At 39.6% G+C, this 22006-nt stretch overlaps 1 protein-coding gene across 1 annotated transcript in view; it reads right to left on the bottom strand.

The window, feature by feature from the left end:
- Window positions 1-22006, bottom strand: part of ADGRV1 (adhesion G protein-coupled receptor V1) — a 540475-nt gene that overhangs the window by 37652 nt on the left and 480817 nt on the right. The window lies entirely within an intron of this gene.

The following is a 22006-nucleotide window of genomic DNA, read 5'->3' as shown; positions in this document are numbered from 1 at the left end:
GTGTTTACGCATCACGTCAGCAGCCCATAGTTTAAAATGCCTGGGAAGCAACACACTCAGGGAGCGGCAATGGTCGCTCTTCTCTCCCCGCATAGATTCAGGGGAAGCAAGTCTTAAGAGTTGACAATACCTCAACAGGAAGTAGAGAGAAAAGCAGGGCGTGACACCCCTCCTTCTACTCTGTTGGTTTTATCTTGTTCACTCTGAGGTCTGCACTGCCCAGAACAAAACTGCTAAAACTCCGTATCTGAGGGACCGGCTCAGTTCCAGAGACTTTTAAACTTCACATTTGAAGTGAAACTTAATATTAATATGAAATAATTAAAATATTTATTTTGATGTTCATTATACAAACTCATACAAATTCAAATATAAGAGAGTACTATGGAAAACTTTAGAGTCATATATTTTTATGTAATTTCCCTGAACTAAACCAGTCAATCTAAAATTTTTCTTCCTGTTTTTCGGGAATGCCGAAGTCAGTTATGAAGAGATTTTTTTGAGGAAAACTCCAATTTACAGAAAGTTTGCTTTTGTCCCATCTGTTACCTTTTCTGTCCTTCATTAAGTTAACTTCAGGTGTCTGTACTAGAGAGAGAAAGTTTTCTCCACAGCTGTGGTAAAGTCACCACTGGCACTCTTCAATCTCCAGATCTAGTATTTTAGTCCTACTTTGGCTCACATTGCACCTATATTGATAAGTGATGTGAAGCAAATAAGTTTTAACTTCCTTTTGATGCAGCAATACTAGATTGGCCTAAGGTGAAATTGAAACTTTACATAATGAACCTAACATTAACCCTACTTACTTGGGAGAGAAAAACAAGACAAACATTTTTAAAAATTAATTTTGTGGTGCCTTTGGAGGGACGAACTCAAAATATACCAGAAAATTAATGCAATGGGAAATTTTAGGATAAAGGCCAAAAAAAATAGACCAAAAGAGCTAGTCTGGGCTTCCCTGGTGGCGCAGTGGTTGAGAATCTGCCTGCCAATGCAGGGGACATGGGTTCGAGCCCTGGTCTGGGAAGATCCCACATGCTGCGGAGCAACTGGGCCCGTGAGCCACAACTACTGAGCCTGCACGTCTGGAGCCTGTGCTCCACAACAAGAGAGGCCGCGACAGTGAGAGGCCCGCGCACCGCGATGAAGAGTGGCCCCCGCTCGCCACAACCAAAGAAAGCCCTCGCACAGAAACGAAGACTCAATGCAGCCAAAAATAAATAAATTAAAAAAAAAAAAAAAAGAGCTAGTCTAAGAGACAGTCACTTTGTGATACTAATAATGTAATGGAACTCACTAATGGCTACTCAGAAATAATACAAACAGGGACTTCCCTGGTGGCGCAGTGGTTAAGAATCTGCCTGCCAACGCAGGGGACGTGGGTTCGAGCCCTGGTCTGGGAAGATCCCACATGCCGTGGAGCAACTAAGCCCATGTGCCACAACTACTGAGCCTGCGCTCTAGAGCCCGTGAGCCACAACTACTGAAGCCCGCGTGCCTAGAGCCCATGCTCCGCAACAAGAGAAGCCACCGCAATGAGAAGCCTGCGCACCGCAACGTAGAGTAGCCCCGGCTCGCTGCAACTAGAAAAGGCCCGCGCACAGCAATGAAGACCCAACTCAGCCCGAAAATAAATAAATAAATGAATAAATAAATTAGAAATAATACAAACAAAAACTTCTAGTCAGGAAAAAATTTTAAAAATAAATAGACAAGGAAGTAAAAGCAACTGAAGCTGGACTCTGAGATCTTCCCTTGTTTCCTTTTAGATGTGGTCATCACTTGCCTTCTCAATGAGCGTCCCCGACCACTAATTTAAAACTGCAGCCCACTTGCCTGACCCTCACTCTCCTGAACTTGGCATTTATCACCTTCTAACACGCTACTTAATTTCCTTATTAAGTTTATTTGTATTATCTATCCACCCCCCCCACTCCCCACCCCCAAGTGCAAGTTTTTCAAGGGCAGGCATTTTTGTCTGTTTTGTTAATTGATTTATCCTAAGTACATATAACAGTTCTTGAAACACAGTAAATTAATTAATTAATCAATCAATTAATTAAAATTAACCATCTTCTAGTGCTAACTACAGAAAATTCATAGTCCAGGAACAGAGAAGCAATTATTGCAAGTCAATTCAGCAAATGAGATTTGTAAAACAGGAGGTAACACTGAGAATAACAGTAAAAACAAAAAAGATGGACATTTATTGAATGCTTACTAGGTACTACCACTCTGAAATGCTTTACATATATTGCCTCATGTAATCCTCACAGCAGCACTGTGAGATGGGTACCATTTATCATGCTCACTCTACAGATGAGGAAACCGAGGCACAGGGATGTTAAGTAACTCGTCTTAAATCACAGAACTAGCAAATGGTGAGCTGGGATTTGAACCCAGGAAGTGTGGTGGAGAGCTTGTGCCTGCTATCTGCACACGCTGGAAGGTGGACAACTGAGGCACATGGGTTTTAGGAGGTTCACTTTCTCTCTGGGAATAGGAGAAATGGGAGGAGGTCTGGGGGGGGGTCCCTTTCTAAGATGCCAATATTCTGGTAAGAGGCACACCTGAGACTAGCACCTTGAGACTGTCATGGGGGGTTAAGTAACACTGAACCACACTCAACAAAAAAGCACAATTAGGGGGTAGGGGGTAGAGGGGGCAGGAGAAGGAAAACGACATGGGAAGCTGAGTAGGGAGCTACTAAAGATAAACTTTTGCATACTCTATCTTGAAAATGTTACTAGTATGTGTTCTGTCACTGATAGCAATGATAGTTTCCTGACCTGTATTTTGCCAGACTACTTTCAGCCATTGTTATAGGATCAGAAGAGGCAATTCAATAGAAATTTATGGCTTCTCACTGTTAAATAATGCTATTTTATTATTTTCACTTTTTTTTTCCCCCAAAAGAGGTTATGAGGTGGCAGTGCACCATGACCAAATCAAACAGTGCTAATAAATAAAAATGGTTATTTGGAAATAACCTAGAACAAACAGTGTTTTCTCTTTTTCTAGCCCTGTGTGTATGTGTGTGATCGGTTGTTCATCATCAATTATAAACAGGAGACGACCTCTCTGCTTGAGAAGCAAGTCCCTGGTTAGCATTTGGTAACTGCCTATGCAATGTATTCAGTAAAAGACTTTATTTCCACAACTATATTCTGTCCAAGAACAACAAAGGGTAGAAAAGCATAAGGGAAAAATTATGACAACCCACCCATATCACATGATAATATATATTCCACATATATGTACACACAGAGTAATCATAAACAACTTTTCCTGTCAAACTAGTTTTCTCCTTGCTTTTTCAGTGAAAGGCCCAGAAAGAAGAGGAAAGTAATACAAAGTCATTAACTTTATTGCAATCTAGTTCCTCTTGTTTCAGAGCCAGGAAAGCATTTTTAGATTTAATTTTACTGGTAAATAAAACACTTCTGAAGTTCAATAACAAGTGAATGGTCCAAGTTTCATTTTTTCCCCTCTCTTTAAGCCATACTGACCTTTATAGAAGCACAAGAACAACATCTGACATTTTGTGGAAAATAAAGAAACATAATTTAGCAATTTTTAGCCAATAGCCACATGCTACAGCTTTAGAGTTGCTCAACTCTTTCCAGACACAAACGTCTCACAACCATGCTTCATATTCTTTTTAAAATCACAAGTAAATAAACAACATTTTAATTAGATAAGCTTGCTTCGCATATTTGACTGATGTCAGCCTCGCCTCTCTGGGAAAAAAAAAATCAATTAAAAAGAAACAAAGGAACAAACACAAGATACAGATGACACTGTCTCAAATGCTGAGTTGCATTTTTGAAGTGCAGCTGGATAAAGCCAAAACTGCAGGTCCTGACTCACTTAATTAGACTTCTGGCCCAACTCTCACACACCATAAAGAAGCGTAAAGAAGAAATACACCCATGAGCCCAGGGGGCTGACATTTCTTTTGCCTTGTCCCACGTCTCATCTGCTCACATGCCCCAGTCCTCCACTTGGAACAAAAATCATCTGTTGTCTCCATCCCAGCCACTGGACCACTGGCACTGTTTCTATTTTTGGTGAAAATTTCCAATAGCCTGGTGGATGGAGGGGCACATTCAAGGAACACGTAAGGAAGCAGCACAGAGCATCGTTACTGAGCTCCTTTACTTTTGATTTTCATGGCCTGTTTTTAGCTCCAGTTGAGGAATAGGAACGAGTACCATTCCCTGACACTCCCCATTCCATCGCTCCTTTATCTCCTCTGTCTCCCACAGCTTCTCATTCCCATCTGCACGGACATACTGCAGGTTGCCAAGCACAGCTCAGGAGGTCCTGGCCTGACTTGCCAGGCGTGTGCTTTTCCCCATCTATCAAGGATAACTGGATTTGCGCCTGCTCTCGGGCTATAGATCTGAGCAAGGCTGAACCCCGCGTCTCGTAGTCATCCAGAAGATCCAGAAGGGCCAGCCTCTTCCCCTTCCCCTCTCGGATCAGCCGTGGACTGAAGGTCACTTGAGGGGATGGATCATCCTGTGGCCACCCTGGGAGTTGGGGTTCGTTCCAGACTATGTTCAGAAAAGGGGTCCAAGCATTCTTAAAACAACTCTGATTTTTTAAAAAAATGTTTGGTATAAAAAAAAAAATGTGTAAATGACAGCGAAGCCGGGAAAGAGTTTCTTCTCCCTGATCCACGTGGACTATGAGGGAAGGAGCCCTTCAGCGAGTGCCTCCTAGGTAAAGCCAGAGGCCCCACCCTGGCAGCTGAGCATCGCCTGCTAACAGGCTGTGATTGGCCTGTACGCTATTTCAAGGTTGCCTTTAAATAGTTGCCAACATTAACAAATTAGGAGCTTGCACATCAAAATCTGGTTTCTGGTTTCTCTAGAAAAATCGTACGATTGGGCTGACACCAGCTCTGCTTCCTGTCTAGTAAACGCTTAGCTGGAGCCAAGTAGCTGCTGCCCCTTTAGACAACGCACGCTGCCTCTTGACCGCAGGCCCGGCCCGTCTGCTCTCAGGCCTTGGAGCGTGGGAGTGTGTGCAGCTGCTCGTGAAAGCAGCCGAAGTTCCTAAGAGAGAACCTGGTGGAAGCACTAGGCTGTTGTCAGCAGATATTTGGCAATTTGCCTGGTACTTTGTCTAACCTCTTCCTTCCCCTTTCTACCTGCCTCTGAGCTGCCCTGAAGCCGCATGCGGGCACTTACTAGTAAGAACCATCTTCCTTTGCCAAAAGGTCAGAAGTTCAAGAAAGGCCCAAATGCCACCCCTCTCTGATGGCCTTGTGTCTGTGAATCGAATTGCTTTGGCAGGAAAAGACTTATTAGTGAGGAAGGTGGATAACTCATATAACTGAGCCAACTATTTGTCGATAAAAAGATGGAACGTCATGCTAAGGGAGAGAGTGCTGAGGGCCAAAGGAGGAGAGAGAGAGAGAGAGAGAGAGAGAGAGAGAGAGAGAGAGGGAGTGTGTGTGTGTGTGTGTGTGTGTGTGTGTGTGTTATAAATATAAGGTCTGATGTCCGAAGTCAAGATAAGGGCACTCAAATATTTTCTTTGCTTCAACCTGAAACTATGGAGATTACATTTAGACTCCGTATTCAGGACAGTTGCCAGTTCTCTCCTTAGAAAACAGCAGAGGCTAGCTTCTGGTGAAACGCAGCGTGAAACCTGCTGCAGGGCTAGGTGATAAGTTGGTAACACAGAGGCAAAAGACAATTGGGGTGATTTTCAAAGTGCTTCAGGGCCTGCAGCTGTAAGACGCCCGTTGACTGCACAGCAGTGAGGCAGCTACATTTCTTTCTTTCACACAGCTCTGAAAACATAAGCAATCAACCCTGGGCTGACTTCGGGAATCCAGTTGCCTGCCTATGATTCCTCACAGCACCGGCCATTATTAACTGCTACTAGGAATGTGCATTAGTTTTCTGAAATCGCGCAAATCTGGATGTTTTATTCTGTCTTTTCACCCTTTCTGAACTGGGAAATTCAGCATGTCTCCTAAAACAAACAAACAAACAATGCCTTGCAGAACACTATTAGGTGGATTTCTTGGCTTTGTGTTTTCAGTGCAGAGATGGGTCCTTGTGTGCGGAAGCCTTGCTGTCTCAGACGATAACATACATGGTTATCTTGAGGATTACTGACGGAACCCCGAATGTGTGAGAATGATCAAGACAGATTAAAACACAAGGAGAACAGATGCAATCAAAAACAGATGTTGAAAGGGAAAGAAAAATGATAACAAAGTCCAGCTGATGGAACAGAGATTGAGATAGGAAGAGAAAAAAGAGAACGGCCGGTGGTTTTAGATGGATACACACAGGGCGAAGTTCAGAGGAGCCCTCGATGCTGCCATTCTCTGTGCCTTACGGATGGGGTGAGGTTGTTTCACAGCAGTGCCCCTTGGTGCAGTGTCCAAGCTGTAAGTGCTTTCTGGGTTCCATTCAGTAGGTTCTCAGCACTATCGGAAGGGCTGGGATTGTAAGATGCGTGGAAGATTTATAAATCATGGGCCCTGATCTCAAGATTACACTCTGGATCACAATATTATTTTATTTTATGCATTTACGTTTTATTTATTTATTTCTTTCATGCTGCTCGGAGCTCATGCTGAGGCAGTGACGGTGGGAGGAGCAAGAGCACCCGTGGCTACGGTTCTGAGTTCCAGCCAAACAAACACCCTGGTGGCTGTCTTTGAACTTGTCTTTATAGATGGAATGCAGAAGAACTGAATTAAATATTTACAGTGGTTAAGGTATTTACAAAAGAATGATTTTTTTTCTTTTTATAAATGTGTTTATTTATTTTTGGCTGCGCTGGGTCTTCGTTGCCGCACACGGGCTTTCTCTAGTTGCAGCGAGCGGGGGCTACTCTTTGTTGTGGGGCTACTCTTTGTTGTGGGGCTTCTCATTGCTGTGGCTTCTCTTGTTGCGGAGCACAGGCTCTAGGTGCACAGGCTTCAGTAGTTGTGGCACACGGGCTCAGTAGTTGTGGCTCACGGGCTCTAGAGCGCAGGCTCAGTAGTTGAGGCGCACAGGTTTAGTTGCTCCGCGGCATGTGGGATCTTCCCGGACCAGGGCTTGAACCTGTTTCCCCGGCATTGGCAGGCGGATTCTTAACCACTATGCCACCAGGGAAGCCCAAAAGAATGATTTTTTTAAAGAAGTTTTAAAAAAAGTTTTTGAAACTGTTCTAATAGATCTCATAACAATGTGGCGAAAAGACTTTGCTCATGCCACCGCCCCACTCCCACTCCAGGGCCTTTTCAATGCTATTTCTTTTTGTTCTCCTACATAAGCGTCATTCCAGTTAGATGAAGATGACCATGTTCTTTCCCGTCTTGTGCCTTTGACTGATCCATTTCTTCTAACTGAAGACCCTGAAGAGACTTTCTTCTCCTCCAAACTCATCCAAATTTGGAATCCTTTGCAACCCAGCTCTAGGACCACATCTTTCATGAAGTCATCTCTGCCTTTTCTAGACCTTTCAGCGAACTTCTCTAATTATTATTATTGTTGCTAAGAATAATTACGAATAAGACTAGATCACAGCCATCACAGTAAGAGTAACTAATATTTCTGAGTGGTCTTTCAACTCCACAAACTTGACCATGGTTCACATATATTATGTTTTTCATATTATTCAATCCTCAGGTAGGTACTATTATCATCCCTATTTTTCAGACAGAGAGAAACTGAGGCTTAGAGAAGTGAAGTACATTTCCCAGTGATACCTAGTAAGTGATAGAGTATTCTTGTCAGTATCATCAATTTAGCATTTAACTATGAATATTTGTATCTCTTGAGTTGCTATTTGTTACTGTCATTAAACTATTTTATTGAAGGGGGCACAGGTTTGAGCCCTGGTCCGGGAAGATCCCACATGCCACGGAGCAACTAAGCCCGTGCGCCACAACTGCTGAGCCCACGTACCACAACTACTGAATCCCGCGCGCCTAGAGCCCGTGCTCCGCAACAGAAGCCACCGCAATGAGAAGCCCGCACACCGCAACAAAGAGTAGCCCCTGCTCACCGCAGCTAGAGAAAGCCCGCGCACAGCAATGAAGACCCAACGCAGCCTAAAATAAATAAATAAAAAAAAAATAAATTAAAAAAAAAAAGATTACTAAGTCAGTGAGAATCTGACAGAATGATAAAACTACTTTTGGTGCCCAAGAATTACCCAAGTTGTCATAGTGAAAGGAGCAAAGAATGCAATATATGTGATAGGAGATAATAATCCAGAGGAGCAGAAAACAAAGAAGGTTAGGCAGGGGCAGGTGACTGTTTTAAGTAGAAGAACGGAATTATAAACAGTATGGATACCAATAGAGAAAAGTGCAGAATCTCTCAGAATTATGGTTGTATAGAATGAGAGGGAGAGGTCTGCAGAAGAAGACTAATGTGTAAAAGAAAGAACAAGCTGGAATGAATCCTACAGGTGTGTGGGGGTAATAGTGGCAACCAGACAGGATTCTCAGAAAATTCACAGTGGCAGGCAGAGGGCGAGCACAGCTATAACCAGGCACGAGAGAACACGCCTCTTTCCCTCAGGTCAGTAAAGGGAGGCAGGAGAAAGGAACAGAGTAGTGAGTATCAAGGTCAGGGGTGTATAGGATTTTGTTAATTCACACCAATTAATGAACCCATTTGGTGATTCAGACAAAGCCAGATTTCAAACAGATTTTATATATGGTTTCAATTCACTTTTGCATTAAAAATGTGCATTCCATGCTTGAGAGAGAAGAACACATGATGAAATTAAGCATCAAGGACTAGCAAAATGTGGTTTTGTTTTGGTAGAGATGACCTTTCTGTTTCTCTGACTCTACTTTTCCGAATAAAATGTTTGATTTATATGCTTCAGAGGCATAGAAAAACACTGTGGACTCTGTCCAAAGATGAAAGTACTAAATTATAGTGTACTAAGAGAAACCTACCAGTTACAAAACACTGTGGATTTTATCATTTATACGTAAATAACATACTGAAGCATGGACGAAGAGGACGAAATAAGAATTTTACAAGCACATCTTAATAAAACCCACAAAAATTGGGGTGATAAACACAGCAAGTCCAGAAAATTTGCAGCAATGATTTGAAGGCACCCATTCTTCAAGATAACTTTTGCACTGGCAGTACACATCTATATTATTCTAGGTTAATGTTTTTCAGGTAATTTAATTTTGAAGTGGAGCTCATGAGTGAAGAACAGAGCAGAGGTTCTCGTATAGAACCTGTATTCAACTAGTGTAGTCAACAGGAATTTGTCTCTCTCTGTTTACCTGTAGTACATTATTTCATTTTACTGAAGACTGTACACACATAAAGTCACACTGGCACTGATGAGAGACATCCAAACACTTTATCTGAGGCCAGTATGTATTTAGAAATAAAAAATATTTTCTTGGATGTTTCCTCAAAATATTGAGACTAGTCTAGAAGTAACCAAATTTGCAAACGGACAAAATTCAAGTAGATGTGAAAAACTTTTGCAGATTTTTTTTCTATAATGGCTACTTAATTGGCTTCTTTGGAAGAAAGTAAACCTTTAAAATATGATGAATGAGATTATCTGAATAAAAGAAAAGCAAAAGGCCATGGCAGAAAGTTAAATTTCTCAAAAGTATCTCATAGGAATGTGATGTTGAAAAGCGTCCATGGGGATGACTACTTTTCTTAAATTTGTTTCAAGCATGTACATTTGTAAAAGACCCAGAGAAATATAAATGCGTTATTATTAATAGGAAAATTATTATGAATAAATCTATTACTAATACAGTATTATTATAAGAAAATTAAAAAGAAGCAGATTCCTGACAGACTCAGAAACACCTAACTAAATTTTCACACTTGGGATGAGAAGTGAAAAGGGAAGCATCCCTGTACAGTCTCCCCTTTATTTTTATAGCGAATCTTCATGAAAAGTGGATAACTTAAAAGCATATATCGTCTGTAATTCGGTAACATTTACAACTATTGCAAAATTCATTTAGTAAGACTATACCCTGTCCAACTCATTGTAACAGCTCTGGTTACCCCATGAACTGTTAGACTTTAAAGGGGAAAAGTATTCGAGGGTTTTCTGATAAAAAAAAAAAAATCATGGGTAAATTTACTCAATTTTAATTTGCCTATCACTCTTCATTGAAAAAAGAAAAAAATTCCTTTGAAAAACTTCCTTTTAGCAAATGATCAGGTCGCTAATACAGTTCTAGTAATCAGGTTATACAGTTCTAGTAATCTTTTTTCCCGCACTCTTTCACTTAAGATTCTCCAACTCTTGCTAGTGCTGGGGATGGAGGTGGGCACTCAGTGATGAAACAAGAAATCTTCAGTGCAAAGTGCTGTGACCACATCAGCAGACAAGAGACTGCCTAAACCCTCAAAAAGGAGAGAAAGCAGAGAAGCAAAAGGGAGACAATGGCTTCTCAAGCACCAATTCCCTGACTTCATTTTAAGAGACCCAAGCACATCTGGGACAATTGCTCCTTGGATTGAATACAGCCAGTGAATCCAAAGTTTCCATTCCTTTTTTTTGCAATTCCATCATTTCAGATGGTTTGTCTAGCCCTAGTTAGTGCTAAGTTTACTATGTCTTTGTCTTCACTGTAAATATCAATGAAGTGGAGAAAAATAAAGCCAGAGACTTATCATGTTTTCCTAGAAGAACGTTAACTGTACTGTGCTTTTGCTGCCATGTTTAAACTTAGTTGATATTCATTGAAAAGTAATGTGTGTTAGGGATTTCAGAAAACAGTGGAGTTCATGGATAAGAGTGTTACCAGAGGTTTGGGAAACCCACTCCATCTGGCCTGTTTAGCTCAAGGCATATGGTTTTTGGATCTCCTTTAACGATCATCCTCCTAGATGCTTGGAGCCTGGGCCATGTAATCCAACGCTTGATTTCTTCTAACCCTGTCTTAGTCTCTAATTGTGTCCCATATGTAAGTTTTTTCCTACCCAGTAAGGTCTATATGATATTTAAAAAGACAGACTAGGCAATTGGTCCAGATGGAGGGCAGTTCAGTTGCAGCAGCAGTTAAGAGCTTGGGCTTTAGAGAGTGGCAGAGACAATGAGAGATGGGAAGAGAAAGCAAGGGATCTGTAAGGGAGCCATAGACATACTACCAACTTCACATGTTTTTTTTAGAGCTTTTCCTGCCTCTGAAGGTAGGGATCATGTTTTTTTTTTTTAATGTCTGTTTCAGCTTTCTCAGTGTTTACAAGTGTCCTAAATAAGCAAGCCACAGGAACCTGACTTGCTAACTTGATGCTCAAGGTCACTTCTATTAAGACTGCCTAAATATCTGGAGTCTGCTGTACGATACTGCTGCCCCACAGATCCCTCAATGAAGATCTTCAACTAAGCCAAAAAGAGACTGTTCTTTGGGAGAATGTGACTTTATAGTGAATATCAATGTTAGAACAGACAAACATTTGTTGAAATGCATTAATTTTTATAAGTGAAAGATAACAAAACAATAATTCATATGTTAACTATGCTTATTGATTCATTTTAATTCATCTTGTCTCTTTATGTATTTTAATTTAGTAAAATTTTTAATTCAACAAGCATTTATTGAATAGCTACTATAAGCACAGCCTTCTGCTAAGGTACTGTGGAATAAGGAAATAGTAAGAGGTTCTACAGTCTTGCAGCATTGCAGAGCCTAGTGGGGGAAATGATCATAGTTTATAGAATGCCAGCTCATGAGTAACTGGGTGTCTGACCTAGCCTAAATTACTTAACTTCTCTAAGCCTCTGTTTCTCTGTATTTAAAATGGCAAATATAATAGTCTCTACCTTGCAGGGTTGTTGTAAGGATTAAATGAAATAAATACAATTCCACATAATAAGCACTTAATAAATATTAGTTACTATTGTTGTGATTTTTATTATAAATATATATTGAGCAGAGAGGCATGGAGACGTGTGGTCTAACATATACATACACAAACACATTCTAGATTAATGTTTTTGAATGGATGAATATAAAATTTCCAGTGTTATGATATTGGCTCAAACAATAAGGTAAAATACATGTAATCTACCATATGACCACTTTATAGTGAGAGTTTCCAAGGCTGACAGAGAGTCTGAAGTGTTTATAGTTATAACTAACATTTTGGAACAAAGGACACCCTATAACTAACAGATGTCATATTTACATCACATTTATATAGTATCTGTACACTGGGGTCTTGTAGCTAAATAAGATCATTGAGATGATATCTTAGTGAATGTGGCCTGTGACATCAGCAGGGTTCTGAAAAGACTGAATAAGCAGCAATTAGAGAAACACTGCTAACTGATTTCAGTGGTATGCTCTGAAGATCTGAAGCTCAGAGGTTTCATTTGTGTGGAAATAATCTTAAATGCATACCCAATTATAGTGTCACGTGAGGGAAAGAAGAAAGGCAGTTAATGTTACTACACACCTACTATATGCTAGAAATTTAAAAATATTTTTTGCTTTATATCCACAGATGCCTTACAAAGTAAATCGTCGTATTCCCATTTTGGAAAAATTAAATAATTTGCCTAAGATCACAAAGCTGAAAATCTGTAGGATAGTATTTGTATTCCAAAATACTTTTACCTCACTATTTCATGGTATTTCTCAAGCTAACGAGAATGTTATTTAAATATTTGCAGAGGAAAACAGTGACATGGAATTGATTTATTCTGAAGGATGAAGATAGAACTTCCTGGATCCATCTATCCAAAATTATTTTTTTAAAAATTTCAGTTTATATTTGAATTCATGCCATTAAAACTTTTTTCAGTAGAATTTTAGTTGGCATTTTTTTTTTTAAGAAATTCGCGTTTATTTATTTATTTATTTATTTATTTATTTATTTATTTATGACTGTGTTGGGTCTTCGTTTCTGTGCGAGGGCTTTCTCTAGTTGTGGCAAGTGGGGACCACTCTTCATCGCGGTGCGCAGGCCTCTCACCATCGCGGCCTCTCTTGTTGCGGAGCACAGGCTCCAGATGCGCAGGCTCAGTAATTGTGGCTCACGGGCCCAGTTGCTCCGTGGCATGTGGGATCTTCCCAGACCAGGGCTCGAACCCGTGTCCCCTGCATTGGCAGGCAGATTCTCAACCACTGCGCCACCAGGGAAGCCCCTAGTTGGCATTTTTTAAAATCCATATTCTGAGAAGGCAGACCTGTTTCCTAGAGCAGTAACCTTTCAAAATATGCACCTTTAGCTGCTCCTCTGTATTGACTGTCTGTTTGTCTTATTGGTGTATTTTAGTTTTGTAAAATAGTTATGAGGTTATTCTATAGCCAGAATATCCTTTTTGAATCTCAGTCTTCAACTGATAGATTATAAATTCTAAGACCTTACTCAGTTTTTATTTTTCAAAATACTATATATATATATATAAAATATATATTATATATAAAATATATATATTATGTATATGTTTTGGTGATATAGAAGACATAAAGTACACCTCATCAGTTGACCTTAAGCAGTTGCATGTATAGGCTTCCTCATCAGTGTTCCCAGGAGCACCAGCCCAGTGCATATGTTTTAAGAGGTATCCACTGGATATCTGATGAATTGCAGTGACTCTAAATATCTTCATTTATTAATGTGCATTCTGTTTATGTTAAACATTTATTAGCTATTTGTTGAAATAAATTTGAGACTTTTGTTTCTGGCTCTGATAGAGTTTATATCAGATTAACTCTAATTGATTACAATTCTACAAGCTGGAGAGTATACTTTCAGATACACATACACAATAACAAAACAACAACAAATATAGTAACAAAACAGCAGAGGGAAGGCATCCAAACAGCTAGTATCTGAGGGACCAAGATCCTAGAGAGAAGCAAAACCCATTGAGTGGGGAGCCCTATATTCACTGCTTTTTTTTTTTTTCTTCAGGGAGTTTTCCAATTCAAAGTGAGATGCCCAGAGGCTGAACAGAAAGTTGTAGCTGGGACTTGCAGCAATCTGACAAGGTTGGGGAGACAAAAAATAGAGTACAAATCTACTAAAGCAACCAGGACTTGAGGGGCCAAGGCTCCAAAGAGAAAGGGAACGGTAAAGGCATTTGCCACTTCTGAAGCTGCCTGTGTGAGGCTGAAAGGCTAAGAAACTAGGCAGAAAGCAGCTGCTCAGAGGCTCAAAAGCTAAGCGGAGAATTCAGCCGGTTCACAGTACCAGGGAATGAATCAATGGAGTCCAGAGACTGAGAGGAAGAGGAGTTCCAGGAAACATGATAGGCTTTCAGCTGAGTCACCTGGGTCCCCTGAACAAACTTTTAGTTTGCCCCAAGAGAGGGGGCAAACCATAACTAGAGTAACCATTGCAATGCCTGAAACCCAGTTTCTGCTGGACCAAAGAGGTGATCAGCCCGTATTCTCTTTTGGCTTCCAAAAGAAAATTAAATCCTCTTCAGAGAAAGAAATTTGAACTTCTTTTTATACGGGAGTTGCACACTGACTGCCCCCTATGAGAATTGACCTGCCAAAGCTTTTGTTTGGCCCACATAATGTTTGCTTTTCTCATCTGCATGCTTTGGGGAGGAGGCTCTACTGTCTGGTTCTTCTACAGTCCCCACCAATCCCTGCAGTCTCACAATAAACCTATTTTGCCCCCATAAGTTACTTACCTGAAACTGAAGGCATGTACTACACATTTAAAAGCAGATGAGTGATGACAACAATCTATGTTGTAAGCCAAGCACTGTGAGTGTAATCGCAAGGGACTGCAGGAGGGGAATACCTAAGAGGGGATGAGACCATTCAGGGGGAGAACCAGTGGCTGAAGGGCGGCTTTAAAGACTGAGCTCCTGTGTTTCCATACAAATTGTGACATTTTTTGTTCTAGTTCTGTGAAAAATGCCAGTGGTAGTTTGATAGGAATTGCATTGAATCTGTAGATTGCTTTGGGTAGTAGAGTCATTTTCACAATGTTGATTCTTCCCGAATAGTGAAAGCAATCTTGAGAACGAAAAATGGAGCTGGAGGAATCAGGCTCCCTGACTTCAGACTATACTACAAAGCTACAGTAATCAAGACAGTATGGTACTGGCACAAAAACAGAAATATAGATCAGAGGAACAGGATAGAAAGCCCAGAGATAAATCCACCCACATATGGTCACCTTATCTTTGATAAAGGAGGCAAGAATATACAGTGGAGCAAAGACAACCTCTTCAATAAGTGGTGGTGGGAAAACTGGATAGCTACATGTAAAAGTATGAAATTAGAACACTCCCTAACACCATACAAAAAAATAAACTCAAAATGGATTAAAGACCTAAATGTAAGGCCAGACACTATCAAACTCTTAGAGGAAAACATAGGCAGAACACTCTATGACATAAATCACAGCAAGGTCCTTTTTGACCCACCTCCTAGAGAAATGGAAATAAAAACAAAAATAAACAAATGGGACCTAATGAAACTTAAAAGCTTTTGCACAGCAAAGGAAACCATAAACAAGACCAAAAGACAACCCTCAAAATGGGAGAAAATATTTGCAAATGAAGCAACTGACAAAGGATTAATCTCCAAAATTTACAAGCAGCTCATGCAGCTCAGTAACAAAAAAACAAACAACCCAATCCAAAAATGGGCAGAAGACCTAAATAGACATTTCTCCAAAGATATACAGATTGCCAACAAACACACAAAAGAATGCTCAACATCATTAATCGTTAGAGAAATGCAACTCAAAACTACAATGAGATATCATCTCACACTGGTCAGAATGGCCATCATCAAAAAATCTAGAAAGAATAAATGCTGGAGAGGGTGTGGAGAAAAGGGAACACTCTTGCATTGTTGGTGGGAATGTAAATTGATACAGCCACTATGGAGAACAGTATGGAGGTTCCTTAAAAAACTAAAAATAGAACTACCATACGACCCAGCAATCCCACTACTGGGCATATACCCTGAGAAAACCATGATTCTAAAAGAGTCATGTACCAAAATGTTCATTGCAGCTCTATTTACAATAGCCAGGACATGGAAGCAACCTAAGTGTCCATCATTGGATGAATGGATAAAGATGTGGCACATATATACAATGGAATATTCCTCAGCCATAAAAAGAAACGAAATTGAGTTATTTGTAGTGAGGTGGATGGACCTAGAGTCTGTCATACAGAGTGAAGTAAGTCAGAAAGAGAAAAACAAATACAGTATGCTAACACATATATACGGAATCTAAGGAAAAAAAAAAATGGTCATGAAGAACCTAGTGGTAAGACGGGAATAAAGACACAGACCTACTAGAGAATGGACTTGAGGATATGGGGAGGGGGAAGGGTAAGCTGTGACAAAGTGAGAGAGTGGCATGGACATATATACACTACCAAGCGTAAAACAGATAGCGAGTGGAAGCAACCGCATAGCACAGGAAGATCAGCTCGGTGCTTTGTGACCACCTAGAGGGGTGGGAGAGGGAGGGTGGGAGAGAGGGAGATGCAAGAGGGAAGAGATATGGGAACATATGTATATGTATAACTGATTCGCTTTGTTATAAAGCAGAAACTAACACACCATTGTAAAGCAATTATACTCCAATAAAGATGTTAAAAAAAAAAAAAAGACTGAGCTCCCACAGACATAGAGAACAGGCTCGTGGTTGTCAAGGGGAAGGGGGGGAGGGATGGAGTGGGAGTTTGGGGTTAGCGGATGAAAACTAGTATATATTGAATGGATAAACAACAAGGTCTTATGGTGTAGCACAGGGAGCTATATTCAATATCCTATGATAAACCACAATGGAAAAGAATATTAAAAAAAAAAGAATGTATATATGTATAACCGAATCACTTTGCTATACAGCAGAAATTAACACAATACTGTAAATCAACTATGCTTCAATAAAAAAAAAAAAAGACTGAGCTTACAAACTTCCTCTCTTTGGCCTCTCATTTGCCTTCATGTAGCTTCTGACAAACATTTCTTTTGTCCATTTATTCATTTATAGAACTTTGTATTTGTAAAACATTATGTAGTTTACCAATTATATTTTATACATATATTTTTATATAATACTTAGGACAAAACTGAGAGCAAGAATTAGCATCTCTCTCTGGAAAGTAGATAACTAAAACTCAGAGATGTCAAGTCATTTGGTAGAATAGAGGTTGCATGACACTTAATTGTATGCTTCTTCTACTATACCTAACAGCTCAATATTAAAGAATGTTATCATAAAATATGCATATAAATGTATTTACAAAAAAATGTATTCTCCCCACCCCAACGTCTGAGTAATACATGAGACAAAAACAAAATTTTAGACCCTGGAAAAATTATAAATTAACACCAAGGCAAAGAATCTGAATGACTGGGTAAAAACTGGCTCAAACGTTAACTGCTTTATTCTCCCAAAACTGTTTTAACAAGTGGACGTATGTGTCTCACTTACTCTAATTCTTGTAGGTTTGATAATTCAGAATCAGAGCGTGCTAAATCCTTTCACAGGTAAAGTAAAGGCTCACAAAGCCCAAGAAGCCATGTTACACGGTTAAAATGCAAAAAATGCAGTCATAGAGGGCACAGGAAAAAACTTTGAAATGGAAAAACCACCCAGTAAGAAACTAACATAGGATTAGGGCAGGAGAAATGGGGTACCTGTTTTGCAAGGATGCAGCCCGGTGTCAAAAGGTAGTCTATTCAATCCCATCATTTCTAAACCTGTATTTGTAGAAGACATTCACTGGCAGATCAGATCCTGACACTTGTATTTAGAGAACCCAGCACAAACAAAGGTAAAAATCCTGCAGTCTGTCTTAAGAGCCCTGCTTGGCCAATCAACAGGTTAATGAGAAGGTAATGCTATCATTCATTGTCAAATGGAGTAAGAAGTTTATTACATGAAAACTCAAAGATATTTCACCAGCCCAGATGCTACTGAACATTGAACAGAGTTGCACGACCTAATCAAGACAATTTAAATACATCTACTTGTCTTAGCTTCTGTATATTTATTTGTAAAGTTACAGAAATGTTCTGGGATGTTCTGAAGAGCACACGAGGCATTCATTAGTTTCTGAATTTCACTCTACAAAACAAGTGTAGTAATTTTTTTCCACTGAACTTGACATGGTTCTGGGACAAATCAATGATAGAATCCCAACCTCCTCTGGCTTCTACATGTTTATTCCAGGGTTTTCTGGGAACACTGCTTTTCCACTCTTCATGAATAGTTCATGTGCTAGTCTCCGATGGAAACAAAGTGACATTTCTTATTACTGCTGGCTGTTGGAAAGCAATCGCAAAGGGAGTGCCTTGAAACAATTAGTCCTCTGTAACTGATTATTTAACAATGTGTATTTCCCAAGAGCTGTTTATCCTCAAAAGGAAGCAGCCAAGACTAAATGTACGTATCTATGTAGACACCTGCACTGAAGCCCTCTGGATGCTAAATGGGGATTCTCACAGAAGAAAATTAATGGAGGATTATTTTCTTTTCTATTCCATTTGCAATGAACCCTGTACCTTTTCGTGAGCAAGGAAACATATTCCATTTCTCACGATACTTCAAGGACTATTTTTATTGGGAAAATCTCTTCATGAAAGATGGCTTTCGTTTTAAAGCTGAAATTCAACATAGAACAACAAGAGATACATGGAAAGCAAGGAAGGAAAAGAGGAAAGAAGGTAGAAAGAGAGGGAAGGAATAAGGGAGAGAAAGAAGGAAGAGGATAAAGAAAAGAAACACTATTTTTTAGTAGAAGAAAAATGCTTTATGTGTTCAAGGCACTCTAGTGGCCACTAAAAAACAATAATTTTTTAAAATGTAGGAGAAACTGTTCCCACCTTTAAGTCACTTATTTCCCTAGCAATTTAGCTGTTAAAGATGCGGGGCTAGGAATGAAAATGATTTTAACTAGCTGACCTTAAATTTGAATACAGGCTATATATTTTTAGCTACAAATTCCATGTTGTAACTCCCTTCTCTGAAATAGGGAATGATTCAAAAACTGCCAGGGAACATCTCGAGACCAGATGCTCGCATAAACTAACAAGTACAAGTCAGTTACAGGGAGACAGTCAAATAAGATTCTGAAGAATGTGGTCTCATAACTCACATACTGAGAAATGTCATATCCCCATACTATGTAAAGTTCCGCTCCCTTGCCAACTTATGCATTGCAAGAAGAATGCATTTCAGCTTTTGGAAAGGTTCTTCTCTGTATATGAATCTTCTCCAGAACTTATTTTTCAGCATCTCCAAGAAGCTCATGCCTCTTTACTGCCGGCTACCCTCATTATCTGACCTGGGATTACCTACATGTAAGAAGATTGTCAGTCAGTGAAATTTTGACATAGTCAATGTGAGACCACTAGAGAAACCTCAAATAAATGCTGTATGTAAGTCTGAAGCTGAGTGGTTAGGTTAAAAATAGAAAAGTATTTTAGAACATAGTTAAGCTAGGAGCAATGCACAAAACGTTTAGAGTGTGGCATAGGCACTGACCCATCAGACTGCAGGTCTAGTGCTGGAGCAGGGTCCTGGCACTCCCTGTCTAGCCAAGCATTAGCCTTTTAGCTGCTAGAGGTCTGTGGTGCTTCTAGCTTAAATAGCTAGAAGTCTGGGACACTTGCAGGGGGTTTATAAATTTATTTATTTTTGGCTGTGTTGGGTCTTCGTTTCTGTGCGAGGGCTTTCTCCAGTTGCGGCGAGCGGGGGCCACTCTTCATTGCGGTGCGCGGGCCTCTCACTATTCTTGCAGGGGGTTTAGACAGTAGCTATTTCAATATTATGATGACTGATAGGGTTCTACTAGTGACTACCAGCTGAGTATCGAACTTAGTGATTATTTTCTTTAATTGTTACACAAATGTGGATATACCTTGAACGAAACATTTTAAGAAAGTTGTCATCTGTAAGTTTTAGCATAAATCTACTTAGAAACGACAAACTCAACTTTTTTAAAAAAAAATAGAGGTTATTGAGTTAATGGATGAGAAAATTAAGAAAAATAATGTAGTCCCTTATGACTTTCCTGTGGACAATATAGAGACATTTGGTTATATGATGGATCCCAAGGATATTCATAATAAACCTATGTCACATTGATTAAGTTTCCTAGTAGTTTGACAATAGCTGTCCTTGGCCTTGTCCAAACTTATATCAGTGAACAAGAAAATTTAGAAAATATATATAATGGACATCTGTTACTTTGGTCTGCCTAGCACTGTTACCATTCTATTGGTAAGAGATTCTTTTCTTCTGGTGGGAATTCCATTCCATGTGGTTTTTGTGAGATCAACTCATCTTTCCACTGTTAGCGTCTGCTCATGACCCAGGCCTGGCCAGAGTACCCGTCACCCTGTGACTGGTTTCTGGATAATCAGTGATTCAAAGTGAGGGTAATTTAAGTCCTTCACAGGATTTTCCCTGCTGGGGCTGGAAAGCCGGTAGGAATTAAGACTGGGGGTGGCTACCATGCTCAGCGCACTCAGAAAGCCCATTTAGCAAAAAACAAGATAGAGCCCCGAGGCCTTTGGGATTTGGGATTGCTAAGCAATTATGTACAGAACTACTTTTTTCTTTTTGGAAATTTTGGAGTCCCTCTTTTGATACAAAAGAAAGCACAATGAAAATCAGGATTTGTTCACCTCACATCCACACATCAAGCACATCATGGGGAAGTGGAAAAAAAGCAGATACCATAAACATGCTGACATGCTAGCGAGCAACTCCTAGAATTAAAAAAAAAAAAAAAACCCAGGGAATAAACTCAGAGGACATTTCCCCCTTTATTCTCTATGTTCTGCTTACTCTTGATACTCAACAGTTTAAATTTTTTTAAACAATCAAGAAGATGTAAATAACATGCCTAAATCAATAAAAATTTGAATTAAAGTTCTGTTCTTGGGGAAAAAATGTCTTAAGAGTTCAAGGAAGAAGCAATAAAAATAACAGTAGACATATTTAGAATGATAACTTTTTTTACATCACTTTTGCATTTGCATCCATCATGCTTTAGAAAGTATTTCATATACATTTTCATAAAATGCTCAAACATATTAAAAGTTTGGTAGCTCAACCCTGAATCTTCAGAAAGTGATCAAGAAATTTCTGATAATATTTCAAATGATCAAGATTTTCTTTTTTAAATTGTAGCCAATAATAAATATCAAATATAAGAATATTATAAAAATATAACTTTCATCTGTCAGTTTCAGAGCACCTATGGCATAATAATAATCTAGATTAAAAAGTGAGGCAGTAATCACCTCTGAGCAAAATATAAAAGCCAAGCGTAAGATATATAGTACACTTTTCCGGTCACAGGTGTTGACAAAAGCCAATAAGAAAATACAAAAGTCAGGGACTCCCCTGGTGGTCCAGCGGGTAAGACTCCATGTTCCCAATGCAGGGGGCCTGGGTTCGATCCCTGGTTGGGGAACTAGATCCTGCATGCATGCCGCAACTAAGAGTTTGCATGCCGCAATTAAGAGTCCACATGCCACAACTAAGAGTCCTCATGCCACAACTAAAAGATCCCGCATGCTGCAACTAAAGATCCCACATGCCACAACTAAGACCCAGAGCAGCCTAAATTAATTAATTAATTAATTAAAAAAAAGCATGGAATCATGGAAATGCCCAAGTTGAAGACGTGAAGTAGTTTATAAATTAAGTGAGCTTTAATAAACCCTAGAGAAACCATATTTTCCAAGTGTTTCTTAACAGGCATTCCTTTCAGGACTGACTCACTGAGCACTGGTGCTAGGAATGTGCCAGTGCACCAGATACCAGGCAACAGTGATACAAACAGTCATTGCTTCAACGGTGCCGCATAGATGGAATTAAGCTCAGTAAAGATGAGTTTGAAATATTTTTAGTTTTTACTTATACTTAGCTTGTTTTCAGTTCCTCAAAGAAAGAGATCATAACAATTCCTTTTTCATCTTCCTGTGAAATATAGTTTAATCCTCAACAATCCTCCTTTATTACCAAACCTCTAACCTCCATAAGAGCTCAATAAACCTTTCTCTTGTGTGTGGTTT

The sequence above is a fragment of the Balaenoptera acutorostrata genome, chromosome 2 (genome assembly GCF_949987535.1).
Source record: "Balaenoptera acutorostrata chromosome 2, mBalAcu1.1, whole genome shotgun sequence".
Classification (NCBI taxonomy): domain Eukaryota; kingdom Metazoa; phylum Chordata; class Mammalia; order Artiodactyla; family Balaenopteridae; genus Balaenoptera; species Balaenoptera acutorostrata.
Note: the sequence above shows the minus strand (reverse complement) of the source record. Positions and strands in the feature narration are given on the sequence as shown.